Source organism: Chiloscyllium punctatum, chromosome 2 (assembly GCF_047496795.1).
Source record: "Chiloscyllium punctatum isolate Juve2018m chromosome 2, sChiPun1.3, whole genome shotgun sequence".
Taxonomy (NCBI): Eukaryota; Metazoa; Chordata; class Chondrichthyes; order Orectolobiformes; family Hemiscylliidae; genus Chiloscyllium; species Chiloscyllium punctatum.
The window spans coordinates 24732589-24746767 of NC_092740.1; the positions used below are offsets into that span (position 1 = coordinate 24732589).

Sequence of the window (14179 nt, forward strand, 5' to 3'; positions counted from 1 at the left end):
TCATAAGTACACCCCAGTCCAACACTGGCACCTCCAAATCAGCATTGTTCACAGATGTCTGTGGAAATTAGTAATCTTATTGAAAGAAGTTGACCACATTCAACAGTGAGTGAAATTTTGGGAAAACAAAAATAAGTTCAAACAGGACTTTTATTCTTTTGGAAAGGCTTGTCAGGAGTTCCTTTGGGTTCTGAAATGAGATGAGCAATACTTGTGTTATAACGTGCTTGACTAAATATACAGTCAGTTCTTCTGTAACGCAATGGCTGTGCGACTCCATGTTATAGAGAAACAGCTCTTTAGAATCAGCGTTGAAAGTATTGGTGATGTAATCACATTAGATCCAACACACATTTTAAAATTTGGCGCTTCAGAAACAGCATCCCCAATTTGTCAATCGTATCACAGTGAACTCACATTGATGAAAGCTGAAAATCTGTTGCTGGAAAAGCGCAGCAGGTCAGGCAGCATCCAAGGAGCAGGAGAATCGACGTTTCGGGCATGAGCCCTTCACCTACTGCGAATCCTCTTGCAAGGATGCCTTCCTTGAAGAAGCTCTCTTCCTCCCTCTACAAGGATTTCAGTGTCTGCAGTCCTCACTTTCACATTGATGAAACACATGCTATAGCAGAATGGCCTGTATTCAAGCTCTCATACTCTAGAGTTCCAGGAGAAACCACTGAATGTTAAGGCAAGAACAGCCCACTCTGTTATGGGTTTTCAAAACTTATTTAGTAATAATGTGTCTAAATTCACCTCATATTGAGCTGGAGGTTAATTCAAGTTTCACTTTCACTGACCTTAACCCCTCTCCCCTCCCAAGAGATGCCTCAGCCTTGTGATCATTTGATGTCATCGAAAAATAAAGGCAGAAGAGAAAATCTTGAAAAAAACACATACAATTTAATTTAATGTCAGGATATCGGTCACACAAAGGCAACAATCAGCCATGGTCTAGAATTGTGGGACAGGATTGATGGGCTGAATAGCCTGGCCCTATTCCTGCAGCGATAGAAAATACTCCTCAAAATGGCTCTTCAGATTCCTGACGCCATGCAGAGGTTTGAACAGATGAGCAGGGATGTATCAATGAGCGCTGTGAGCATTGAGGAGGAGAAGAACAATAATCCTACACAGCCTGCCTTCACTTTCAATCATGTTGATCCTGTTTAGTCCTCTTAATGGACAGCAGGTCAGCAAAAAGGGCTGCTAACAGTTCGAGTGCATCGCACTAATGTTTGCTGATGTCTCTCTGCAGCTCGACAATAATTGTGCTCTTTCCTACTATCATGGATTAATGAGCAGTGAGGACTCAGATGCTCCACACTCTGCCAGCACCAAGACATATTCAGCAGAGTTTCCAAACTTAACCAAGCGGTGCCAAAGGTAAAGCTGCTTCTCCTCTTAGTATTCCTGTCATTATAATCCAGGCCTGAACGGCTTAGTGCTCATTAGTGCAAAGCATTGTCAAATTGAACAGTGACTCACCTCGTAGTCTGAATGTTGTCTGTTCAAGTCCCCATTACAGATACTTGTGGAATTAAATATCAGTATGGGGAAGTGCTGCACTGCTGAAGGTGCTGCACTCTGGGTGAGAGAGTGAACCGAGCTCCTGCCTGCTTTCTGAAAGCTTCAGCACACGATTTTGAAGAAAAGTGGGTTTGCCCTTGGTGTCTTGGCAGGTACAGGGGTTTAGAGACTATTGAATATGGGGGGTGGGGGGTGGGGGCGTGGAGGTGGTGGGGGGGGTGAGGTGGTGGGAGTGCCTGGCTAATCATCTGTTATTGATGCCAAACCCAACCAAGGGGATTGCAGAGTTTAAACTTAGCGAATTGAACATTTGTAAATGAAGCTGTCGTCTCAGTAATGGTGACCATGAATCGACTGGATTATCATCAAAATCACACCAGGTTTACGAATCCTCTTTGTGACCGGAAATCTTCCTGGTCTCCAAATTCACGTCAGTGTGCTTGGCTTTTAATTGGACTCTAAAATGGCACAGTATTTTCACTCAGTTCCTGCATCCCGTGAATGATTGACATCAGCAGCACACCCCAATATTAAAGCATTTGGTCGTTGTCGAATTATGGCAGTGAGATCTTGCTATGAACACATTGACTGCTGAGTTTCCTGATCACAATTCAAAAGTATTCCTGTCGACTGTGAAGCACCTTGGGGCACCCTGAGGTCATGAAGGATGCTCTACAGTCTCTGATTTCCCCCTGTGAAAGCTCAGATAATAAGATGAGTTATTTTCCTTAACCATGCCTGGGAGGTCTTGTAGAATCTTGTGAAAACATTACCATGCAGTGAAACATTATATCATTATCGCAGAAGCAGAGAACTTTGCAGAAGGAGGCCATTTGGCCCATTGTACCTGCACCTGTTCTTCAAATGAGTATCATTCCCTAGCACCAATCTCCTCTCTTTGCCCCATCCTCTTGCACACTATTTCTATTCAAATAACCATCCAGTGCCTCTCTTCAATGCCTCAACTGAACCTGCCTCCACCACACTGTGCATTCCGTACCCTAGCCACCTGCAGAATGAAAGAGATTTTTCTCACATCACCCTTGCATCCTTTGCACACTGCTTTAAATCAATTCCCTCTCGCTCTTGCCCTTTTTATGAGCTGGAAACAGCTTCTCCCTATCATTGGACAATTCTACTTGGACAGAAGGGAGCTGACAGGAGATCTGATTAAGGTATTCAAAATTACGAGTGGGCTGGACCGAGTAGAAATGGAAAAGCAGTTCCCATTTGTAAAAGAGCAGAGAACAAGGTGACCGTATTGAAATACGCAAGATTCTTTGGGATCTTGAAGGGGTAGATGTGGAAAGATTGCTTCCCCTTGTTGGAGAACCCAGGACCAAAGAGAATAATCTCAGAGGAAGAGATCGGACAGAGATGAGGAGGAATTTCCTCTCTCAGAGGATAGTGAACCTGTGGAATTCTTTGCCATGGAGGGCTGATGAGCCTGGGTCATTGTTAATGGTCAAGGGTGAGGTTGGCAAATTTTAATTTGGAAGGGAATCAAGGATTATGAGGAAGAGGCAGGAAAGTGGAGTTCAGGATTATCAGATCAGCCATTGAATGGAGGGTGGCGATCTCTGACCAGGTTGGCACAAACTCCTCTGCTGGTGGTGTAATCTCCTCTGCCAGTCCTCCAGATCCTGACTGCTCCACCACCCAGTGATCAAGGAACTCCTGGGATCCATCTTTGAGAACTATAATGCCAGTTTCCCCTTCCCTGCCATCTCTCCTGAAGGCCTAAGCAAAGCCAAGATACACAGCTTGCAGACCACAGCAGTTCTGGGAAGGAAAAGGCCTAGTGACTCAGGGAATCCCTGCAGTGTAGAAACAGGCCTTTCATCCCAAAAGGTCTACACTGACCCTCCGAAGCGTATCCCACCCAAACCCATTCCCAATACTCTACGTTTACCCATGACTTAATGCATTAACCTACACAGCCCTAAACACTATGGGCAATTTAGCAAGGCCAATTCACCTGACCTGCACATTTTTGGATTGTGGAAGGAAACCCACACAAGCATGGGGAGAATGTGCAAACTCCACACAGACAGTTGTCCGAGGCTGGAATCGAACCCCGGTCCCTAGCAGTGTGAGGCAGCAGTGCTAACCACTGAGTCACCGTGCTGCCCCATAGCATTATCTTTAGACTGTTAATCCAGAAACTCAGCTAATGACCTGGGTTCACATCCTGCCATAGCCTCTGGTGGAATTTGAATTCAATAAAGAATCCGGAATTTAGGATCGAATGATGACCATGAAGCCATTGTTGGGAAAAAAACCCATGTGGTTCACTAATGTGCTTCAGGGAAGGAAATCTGCCATCCTCACTAGGCCTACATGTGACTCCAGACCCACAGGAATGTGATTGACTCTTAACTGTCCTCTAGGCAATTAAGGATGGGTAATAAGTACTGGCCTAGCCAGAGATACCCACATCCTCTGAGTGAATAATAGTCCCAAAGGCTTGTATGGCCGTTTGCTGGTTTTCTCGAGGATCCCTGCTGAGTGGTGACTTCTGCGAGATGGTGTGGAGATAGGCTGTGGTACTTGCTGTTAAGAGCAGAAACACTAATTAACATGACAGGCTTGGTAAGGTCATTCTTGCAGCGAGAATTACTCCGCAAATCTCAATGTGATTTTCACTTGGCAAAAAGATTGCAAGGTTTAACCCTCAGCCTCTCTTCACTGTGGTGCCATTGACTCCAAAGTCCCCATCCCATAATAGCATTCAAGAGAAGGTACTGAAAGTATATTGCATATTGAAGACTGCCGCTCAATCTGAATAAGCATCAGAAGCACACTAATAGTAAAACCACCTTCTGTGTTTGTTCATAAAATGTGGAGCTGGAAGGGCACAGGAGTCCCGATGAAGGGTCCTGACCCAAAATGTCGATTTTTCTGTTCCTCCAATGCTGCCTAATCTGCAGTGCCTTTCCAGCTCCACATTTTATTGACTTCAACTTCCAGCGACTGTAGTCCTTACTGTGTCTGTGTCTATTTTCTGGCGACAGTGTATATTTGGTAATATCAGCCCTTGCAAAATCTCTCAATTAAATCAGGAGATCAAGGGCCAATCTCCAGTTGTAGACAAAAGTATGATTTAAACATTCAGATTAGAATGCAGTCGGTCTTGTAGTACAGCAGTAGTATCCCTGCCTCTGAGTCCGGAGGACCACGTTCAGATCCTACCTGCTCCAAGGGTGTGGTGGACCAGCTCTGAGCAGTTTGGTCAGATGGGTTGACTTTGGGTGCTAATTGAGTGGAGGATGCTGGACACTCAGTAACCCCAGCTGGAGACCTGCTGCACTCAGAAACATAGTCCTCATTGCAATTTGGCAGGTGGCGAGACATTGAGCTTGTGGGTTCCTGGTTAAGCAATGTTGGGAGTTCTAGCTGGGGCAGGATCTAGTCTCTGAGTTGGTGCTGGATCAGCCTGGAGTTGATTAGGAAGATTTGGAGGCAAAGCAGTTAGAAGGGAGCTCGATTAGCAGAACAGGGATACAACAAGATAGTTTGGAGGCACCAGGTAGCAATCCTGACCTGTTGACTTCCCTTTGGATAGACTGTTAGCTGATGGAGCGTAGTCCACCCAGTGCTGTCCTTAAATGTCAAACGGGTGTCCCACGTATGGTCTTCAAATAAAACACTGGCCCCTGGCAGCCCCTCATACCCAATGACCCAGTTTGGACTGGTGTAATGCCCACTTCATGGTCAGCATGGGGAGTGATTGTTGCTGCCATGGTAACAGCAGTAAAGGGGCCTGAAGTCGATTCTCCCGTGATTGGTACACTTTCGAACAATCTCCCCCAAACACGAGGCATAGGGATCTCCTGCAGGAATGGTGCATGGAAGTTACCAGCTTTTTATGACAGCCCGAATATTAATCTGAGTAAGAAATGCATGAGACCAAAAGTGCCATTCAATAAACCTTTGTTGGGAAGCCAGCCCCTATAATGTTTATCTATTTTCTTACTCAGATGACTTGCTGCAGCTAAATTTTATATATATTATAAGAGGTGCTGAAAATTCAGGATTAAAATCAGAAAGTGCTGCATATATATATATATAGTTTTAATCTTGAATTTTCAGCACGTCTTATCTTTTAAACCTTATTTATGTTGGCTCATATAAGAACGTAAAAGAATCGGTAAGATCCAGTTAGTAGTCATTTCAACATGAGCCAGAAGGTCGAGTATTCGAACCCCACTCTCAGACATGAGCACACACAGCAGACTTACCCTGCTGATGTAGTACCAAGGGGGTTGCTGCACTGCTGTAACATTGAGGGAGACTGTAAACAAAGACTGGTTTGGTTTCAGAGCACTACACAAGGAATTCCTTTGAGCAGAAAGAGGGCATTGGATAATTATATCCATTGGATAGAAATGGCACTAGATAATAGAACTGGTACAGACATGATGGACCGAGTAACATCTATCTACACCATATTGATTCTGTATCCTAACTGCTACTTTTTCTTCAGTTATTTAAATATTTATTGTGACAAAATACAGTGAAAAGTGTTGCACCACTAACCGGCGCCATCCTAAAACAAAAAAAAATGAACCAAAACGTGGCATATGCCAGAGGATGTGCTGGAGGCTGGTACAATGGCAACATTTAAGAGGCATTTGGATGGGTATATGAATAGGAAGGGTTTGGAGGGATATGGGCTGGGTGCTGGCAGGTGGGACTAGATTGGGTTGGGATATCTGGTCGGCATGGACTGGTTGGACCGAAGGGTCTGTTTCCATGCTGTACATCTCTATGACTCTATATACAAAGGCAAAAAAAAAATGAAGGAATAATGGAAGTGTCCAACTTCACAGTCCTTCTGGTTAAGTGCTCCATCCTGGGCCATGGGCCTAGTGACCAGGAATCAGTCCCCATGCTGCTGGACTGAGAGTTGCCACTCTTCGGTACCATCTCACTCCCGTGACCTCCTTGCCGCTGCGAGTCCTCACTGGAACTTGCCAATGCAGATGCCACCAATGCTGCTAGGTACTGTGTCGCCCCAAACCCATCTCTGCCGCTGCCATGTATTTGCTTTGGGCCCACTTCACCAAGCTGCTGCTGATGTCACTAGATCTTGTACTAGGCCCAAACTCACCCACGGTGATGCCTTCCGGAATTTGCACTGGATGCTGCCAGGAGCCTGAATTCTCCTCCGCACAGCAGCCATGTGTTGGTGCTAGGACTATCTCAATGATGCAGAAGTCGCCAGGAAATCAAACCCATCCCCAATTCCACCACCACAAGTCCACGCAGCTGAGCCTACTGGAGTCCGCACTGCTGGGCCAACTCGAGTCCGTGCTGCTGGGCCCACTGGAGTCCACACTGCTGACCTACTGGAGTCCACACAGTTGGACCTACTGGAGTCCTCACTGCTGGGCCTACTGGAGTCCATGCTGCTGGGTCTACTGGAGTCCACACTGCTGGGTTCACACACTAGACTCAGCCCCAGACTCAGAACTCCTACACCACCACCATCCTACCAGAAGTATGAATTAGTGTCACTGAAACGGATTATGCAGTTATTATCACACTGCGATGTGTAGGGGTTGGCTGTATTAAAATTCTCTGCTCCGTTTTCGACATTACAGCAGTCAGTATCCTTCAAAAGTATTTCACAGGGCGGTAAACATTGCTAACTGGAGAATCGGCAGTCATAAAAGGCAAACGCACGTCTGAAAGCCTCCCTTCCTCCCCTCTTCCTCAACTTGGACTGGAGCCTGTGAGGGTTGAGTTTCAGGTGTCCGCCTCCTCAAAGGCAGGAGACAGGAAGGTCACTTGCCGAGGGGCAGCTCAGCGATCAGAAATAGCAAGAAATGACAGCGAACGCAGCATGAGTCTGTCACTGTGAGTAAAATGGGAACAGGGAGGGTGGTTATGTGGGGGAAGCAAGTCCAGTACACTGCTTTGCCTGGTTCCACGAGAATCATCCAAAACTTTCTGTTGACCTGCTCTCCGAGAAAGCTAATACAAAGGCCCGAAGTCTACTTAGTTATTCAGTCGGCACCTGGTGATTGGAACAGCAGGATTCCCTGACTAAGACGTCTATTGTATGTGCAATTTGATACACTTTGCACAGTCTTGTGGAAGTCAATGCAATCGAACAATTGCTCCCCGCTACCAGTTAAGCAGGAATTATAATTGGCTGCTGCAATTCTTGACGTTAGGTCGATTAAGAACTAGCTACTGAGCTTCAGTCTCCTCATGCACAAGCAATCTGTAAACGTTGGATGATTGTTTCTGAGCTGCAGTGTCCTGTTACATTCAGCTGCTTTCGCTTCCTGCTCGTGTTTCTCGGGTGTCGTCCATGTACAATTGCAACCATCTTCAATGTTTTACCAAATGATGTTTCTTCTGTCCAGGCCCCGTTCCCCCCGACATATGGGCATGTGCAATTGGACCAGAAGTAGGCCCTTCAGCCCCGTGAGCCTGCTCTGCTATTCAAAAAAGATCATGGCTGCTCTGTTTGTGTTTCAAATCCAACATTCCATTCTTCATCACTGCCCCTGATGATCTTTGATTCCTTTGCCTATCTTATCGAATCGTAGAGTCATACAGCACAGAAACAGACCCTTCAGTCCAACTCGGCCATGCCGACCAGATATCCTAAATAGATCTAGTCCCATTTCCCAGCACTTGACCCATATCCCTCAAAACCCTTCCTATTCATATACCCATCCAGATGCCTCTTAAATGTTGTAATTGGACCAGCCTCCACCACTCCTTCTGGCAGCTCATTCCATACACGCACCATCCTTTGCGTAAAAAAAAGTTGTCCCTTTGGTCCCTTTTCAATCTTTCCTCTCTCAATTTTAAGCTATGCCCTCTAGTTTTGGGCTCCTCTACCTTTGGAAAAAAGACCTTAACTGTTCACTCTATCCATGCCCCTCATGATTTTATAAACCTCGATAAGATCACTGCTCAGCCTCTGATGCTCCAGGGAAAACAGCCCCAGTCTATTCAGCCTCTCCCTATAGCTCAACCTCTCCAATCCTGGCCACATCCTTGCAAATATTTTCTGTACCCTTTCAAGTTTCACAACATCTTTCCTCCAGCAGGAAGAGCAGATTGGAAAGCAATATTCCAAAAGGCAAAGAGTTCCTAAGACTTGTAACGCCCTTTTTAAAATAAACCTTCACTTCTGTCTTAAGTGGGTGATCCCTCACTTTAAAACCATAGATTTACGCACAAGAGAAAACACCATTTGCATATTATCCTTATCAAGACCATTCAGGGTCTTATTCGCTTTGATTGAGTCACATCTTGTTTTTGTAAACTCCAGCTGAAACAAGCCCAACCTCTCACCATAAGGACATAAGATGTAGGAGCAGTCCATTGACTTCACTTTGCCACTCAATGAGGTCATGGCTGATCGGATAATCCTCAACTCCACTTTCTAGTTTTTTTTCCCCATAATCCTTAATTCCCCTTACTGCTGAAAAACCTCAGCCTTCAATTTACTTTATGACCCAGGCTCTGTAACTCTTTATAATAAAGAATTCGCACATCTTCACTAACCTCTAAGAGAAGAAATCCATCCTCGTGTTTTTCTTAAATAGACAAATCCGTAATGTGAGATGATGTTCTCTGGTCCTACATTCTCCCACAAGGCAAAATAGCCTTTCCTTTTCCTGGCCTATCAACTCTCTGAAGAATCTTGTACTTTTCAAGTAATCTTCTAAGTTGCAATAAGCATAGGACCAATCTACTCAACCTTTCCTCAAAAGACAGTCCCTCGCTACCTGGTACTGGATTAGTGGTGCTGGAAGAGCACAGCAGTTCAGGCAGCATCCAACGAGCAGCGAAATCGACGTTTCGGGCAAAAGCCCTTCATCAGGAATATTATTCGCTGCTCATTGGATGCTGCCTGAACTGCTGTGCTCTTCCAGCACCACTAATCCAGTATTTGGTTTTCAGCATCTGCAGTCATTGTTTTTACCTCCCTACCTGGTGTCAGTCCTGTGAGTATTCACCGGACTGCCTCCAATGACAGTATATTGTTCTTCAGATAAGGGGCCCAAAACTGCTCACAGTGTTCCAGCTGTGGTCTGACTAGTGCCGTGTATCATGTTAGCAAAGCTTCCCTACCCCATTCCCTATGAAATAAAGGCCAACATTCTTTTGCCTTCTGTGTTACCCACTCAACTTGGGTGCTGACTTTTTGTGATTTATGAAAATCCCTCTTTGCTCGAACTTTCTGCAATCCTTCTGTACTTGAATAATATTCAGCTCCTTTATTCTTCCTACCAAAGCACATAACCTCATGTTTTCTTGCATTATATTTCACCTCCATTTTAAACTCTTTATATCCTTCTGTAGACTCTGTAAAATCCTCACTACTCGCCTTCCCAATGACTTTTGTGTCATCCACAACTTGCCTGTAAAAATTCACTTTCTTCATCCACAACAAGATCTCATCAGAGTTTAAACAGACTCAAAATGTTTCTTTCACCACAGATGCTGCCAGACCTGCTGAGTTTCCTCAGCATTCTCCATTTGATCCTTGCTTTTATGTTCATTTCCTCTCAATATAAAGGCTAACGTCCCATCTGACATCCTCATTACGAGTTGTATGGAGGGGGAAAGTGAAATGATTGAATTGAAAAGACCACAGTTGACAAGTGTGGACTTGAGTAATCCTTGCAAAATTAGAACAAATGAGAATCAAGGAGAATATTCTCTGGTGATTGGAGCAATTCAGGGCAGCTAAGGTGGCTCAGTAGTTAGTTAGCACTACTGCTTGACGCTGCCAGGGACCTTGGTTCAAATCCAACGATAAGCTGTGTAGTGTTTGCACATTCTCCCCATGTAAGTTGCTGCTAGTTGCTCCGGTTTGATCCTATATTCCAAAGATGGGTAAGATAGATGGATTGGCCGTGTTAAATTTCCCTGTAGTGTCCAGTGATGTGTAGGTTAGATGGATTAGCCATGGCCTTAGGGCGAAAAGGATCAAAAGGTACAGGGAGAAAACGGAAATAGGGGACTGAATTGGATGATCAGCCATGATTATATAGAATAGTAGAGAAGGCTCAAAGATTCATAGATGTTTCCAGTGCAGAAAAAGCTATTTGGCCCATTGAGTCTGCATCAATATGACCATCACTAAAGGCAAGTCGATTCCAATTTCCCACACTTGTCCCACATCCTTGAATGTTATGACATTTGAAAAGCTCATCCAAATATATTTTAAAGGTTGTGAGGTTTCCAGCCTCTACTACCTTCCAAGGCAGTGGATTCCAGATTCCCACCGCCGGCTGAGTGAAAAAGTTTTGTTCCCAAATCCCCTGTGAATCTCCTGTCCCTCACCATAAAACTATGCCCTCTTGTGATTGAATCCACAACCAAGGGGAGCAGCTGCTATCTATTCATCCTTTCCATACCCCTTATAATCTTATACACCTCAATCATGTCCTCCTTTAGTCTTCTCTGCTCTAAAAATGACAATCCAAGTATATCTATTCTCTCCTTCTTGCTCAATTTCTCCATTTGAGGGAATATTCCGGTGAACCCTCTCTGTACCCCCTCTTGTGCTATCACATTCTTGCTGTAGTGAGGTGACCAGACCTGCACACAGTCCTTTAGCTGTGATCTGATTAGCACTGTGTACAGTTCCAATATTACCTCTTTGCTCGTATATTCTATGCCACAGCTGATGAAAATAAATATTCTGTATGCCTTCTTAACCATCCTACTTTATGTGCTTTGCTGGCTTCAGGAATCTATGAATGCTTACCCCAAGTTCCCTCTGTTCCTCTGAGCTACCCTGTGTCCTGCCATTCATTAAATACTCCCTCATCTTTTTTTTTCCTTCCAAAGTGCATCACCTCACACTTATCAGGATTAAATACCATCTGCCATTGTTCTGCCCATCTCACCAACCCATCTATATCTTCTTATAACCTACAACCATCTTACTTGTTAATAACCACTTGACCAATCTTGATGTCATCTGATAACTTGTTTAGCAAGAGCCAAGTAGCCTCATCCTGTTCCCATTGTCTGTGTTTGCGTTACTACAGCACTTTACATGGCTTGGTGTTATGTTGCGTTGACAATTCTCATTTGAATCTTCTTGAGATGTTTATTGAGTTAAAGATGCTACATTAATTAAAGTTAAATATCACACAACACCAGGTTACAGTCCGACAGGTTTATTCAGAGCACTGCTCCTTCATCAGGTGGTTGTGGAGTAAAAGATCATAGGACACAGAATTTAAAGCAAAAGTTTACAGTGTGATGTAACTGAAATTATATATTGAAAAAGACCTGGATTGTTCATTAAGTCTCTCAACCACCTGATTATGGAGCAGCACTCCAAAAGTTAGTGCTTCCAATTAAACCTGTTGGACTCTAACCTGGTGTTGTGTGATTTTTAACTTTGTACACCCTAGTCCAACACTGGCACCTCCAAATTATCAAAAAAATCTACTCTAAATCCAGGACTTTCTGAATTAGTATGTCCAATTAGCACACCTATTTGTGTGGAAAAATCTATATCTTGGCATTGTAGTGTGAATTTAGACTTTCATTTGGAGACTATGGAGTTATGGACTCCATCACAGACTTTGGAATCACAAAAATGCACGTGAGTTAAATAGGTGAGATGTTCAAGCAAACATTATTTAAAATAAAAAACAAAAACAGAAATTGTTGGAAAATCTCAGAAGGGCTGTCAGCATCTATGGAGAGGAATGAGAGTTCATGTTTCAGATCCCGAAACGTGCACTGATTTCTCTCCACAGATACTGCCAAGCCTGCTGATGTTTTCCAGTAATCTTGCTTCTGATATCCAGCATCTGCAGTTCTTTCAGTTTTTTTTATTTAAACGATTAGTGGGGCTGAATTATTCAAATGCAAACCACTTTTATAGCAGATGATTCCTTGCAACTCTGCAGATTTTGGTACAGAAATTTGAAACAACTTTGATGAGTTATAAGAAGAATAAAACACAGGTTGCTGCAGAAGTTACACTTCTTATTTACAAAAGCAGTTGGTGATCACTTCTGTGGCTAAAATGGGATCACAGCTAATGTGATGTTAAAAGGCACTGATGAGCAACTTACAATGTACCATTGCACATGGGACTTCTATGCATATGAACCTAGCTCCTAGTTTCATGTACTCTGTAAAGATGATTTGGCCCAAGTTCACTTAATTATCTAGTTCTGTTGAAAAAGGATTGTTCTCTTCCACGCAACCTCCCAAAACTCGCCATGATGTTTCTGGATTAAAATTAGTACTCACTTAGAGTTGATATTGAAATGACATAGACTATGGTATATCCAAACATTAAGCTATCCCTCAGTCCTCTACATTGAATCCAGTTTATTCAGCCTGTCCTCATAGGACAACACACTCTTCACAGGAGCCAATCTACTCTCGAGGTGGCAAATTTACAGCAGACATGAGGAGGAATTACTTCTCCCAAACTATAGAATTCATTAGCCCAGAATATGATGGATGCTTAGAGACTGGATAAATTTAAGGAGGAAATAGACAGATTTTTAACTAATAATGGGATGAAGATATTGGGGAGTGGGCAGGAAAATGAAGTGAAGGCATGATCGCATTAAGTTATAGAGCCGGCTCAATTGCCTACTCCTGCTGCTAGTACTTATGTTCAAAGACCAAGAGCATGTGCTTACATTTATGTCTTGAAATGATTCCTTGTGGCTACAAAGAGCAGAACCCGAAGAATAATAAATTGTTAGGTACTTCCTTAGCAGCATTCACTTCCCAACAGACATCCAGCCTCAGGCATGTCTGACACTGTTTGCACTTTGAAGTGAATGAACTGCTAAGCCTTGAGTAGTTCCTTTTAATTTCAGGGAGATCGAGACATTATGAATATTGCTTGCAAATATTTCAGTGCAGATTTGTACAGAGCCAGAGCAACACATCAAGGTTATAGTGAGATTGGTACAAAAAAAGCCTTGACAACCGCCGCAAGAGATGTGTTACTGATCTGATCCATACAGAGAATGTTCAATGCAGTTCCAGAATTCACTGCAGTTGTCCTCCTCATGCAACAAATTGGGAATGGAATAAATTCCTGATGGAAAAAGTCAAAAATCACACAACACCAGGTTATCGTCCAATAGGTTTAATTAGAAGCACCAGCTTAACCTGGTGTTGTGTGATTTTTAACTTTGTACACCCCAGTCCAACACCAGCATCTCCAAATCTTGATGTGAAAAATATGTGTCAGGGTCATGACTTGGAAAAATTAAGTTTTCTTTGCACAAAGCCATCATTGGATCAACAGGCCAAATAGCCTTATTTTCCACTGTAACTGTGATATGATCCTATAATTCTAATGGCATGCAGTAAATAGAAAAACATGTAGAATTTGTATTATAAAATGAACATGATCATATTGAATAGCAGAGCAGACTCAAGGGCCAAATGGGAGACAGTGAGGACTGCAGATGTTGGAGATCAGCGTTGAGAGTGTGTTGCTGGAAAAGCACAGCAGGTCAGGCTGCATCCGAGGAGCAGCAGAATCAACGTTTTAGGTTTAAGCCTTCATCAGGAATGAAGCTTGTGGAAGGCCAAATGGCCTACTCCTGGTGAAGAGTAAAACATTGTTGATGTCGACGTATAAAAGGGATGAGGTAATGGGCGAAATCGTTGG

General features: G+C 43.7%; 1 protein-coding gene across 2 annotated transcripts in view; it reads left to right on the forward strand.

Moving 5' to 3' along the window:
- The first annotated feature begins 1562 nt into the window (after nt 1-1562).
- The window catches only part of wdr17 (WD repeat domain 17), a 166405-nt gene continuing 153788 nt past the window's right edge, over nt 1563-14179 (forward strand). The window contains exon 1 of one of the 2 annotated variants that reach the window (XM_072594584.1): nt 1563-1682. The gene's annotated coding sequence lies outside the window, so the exon portion shown is untranslated. The remainder of the gene's footprint in view (nt 1683-14179) is intronic. The other variant, XM_072594585.1, reaches the window with a different exon arrangement.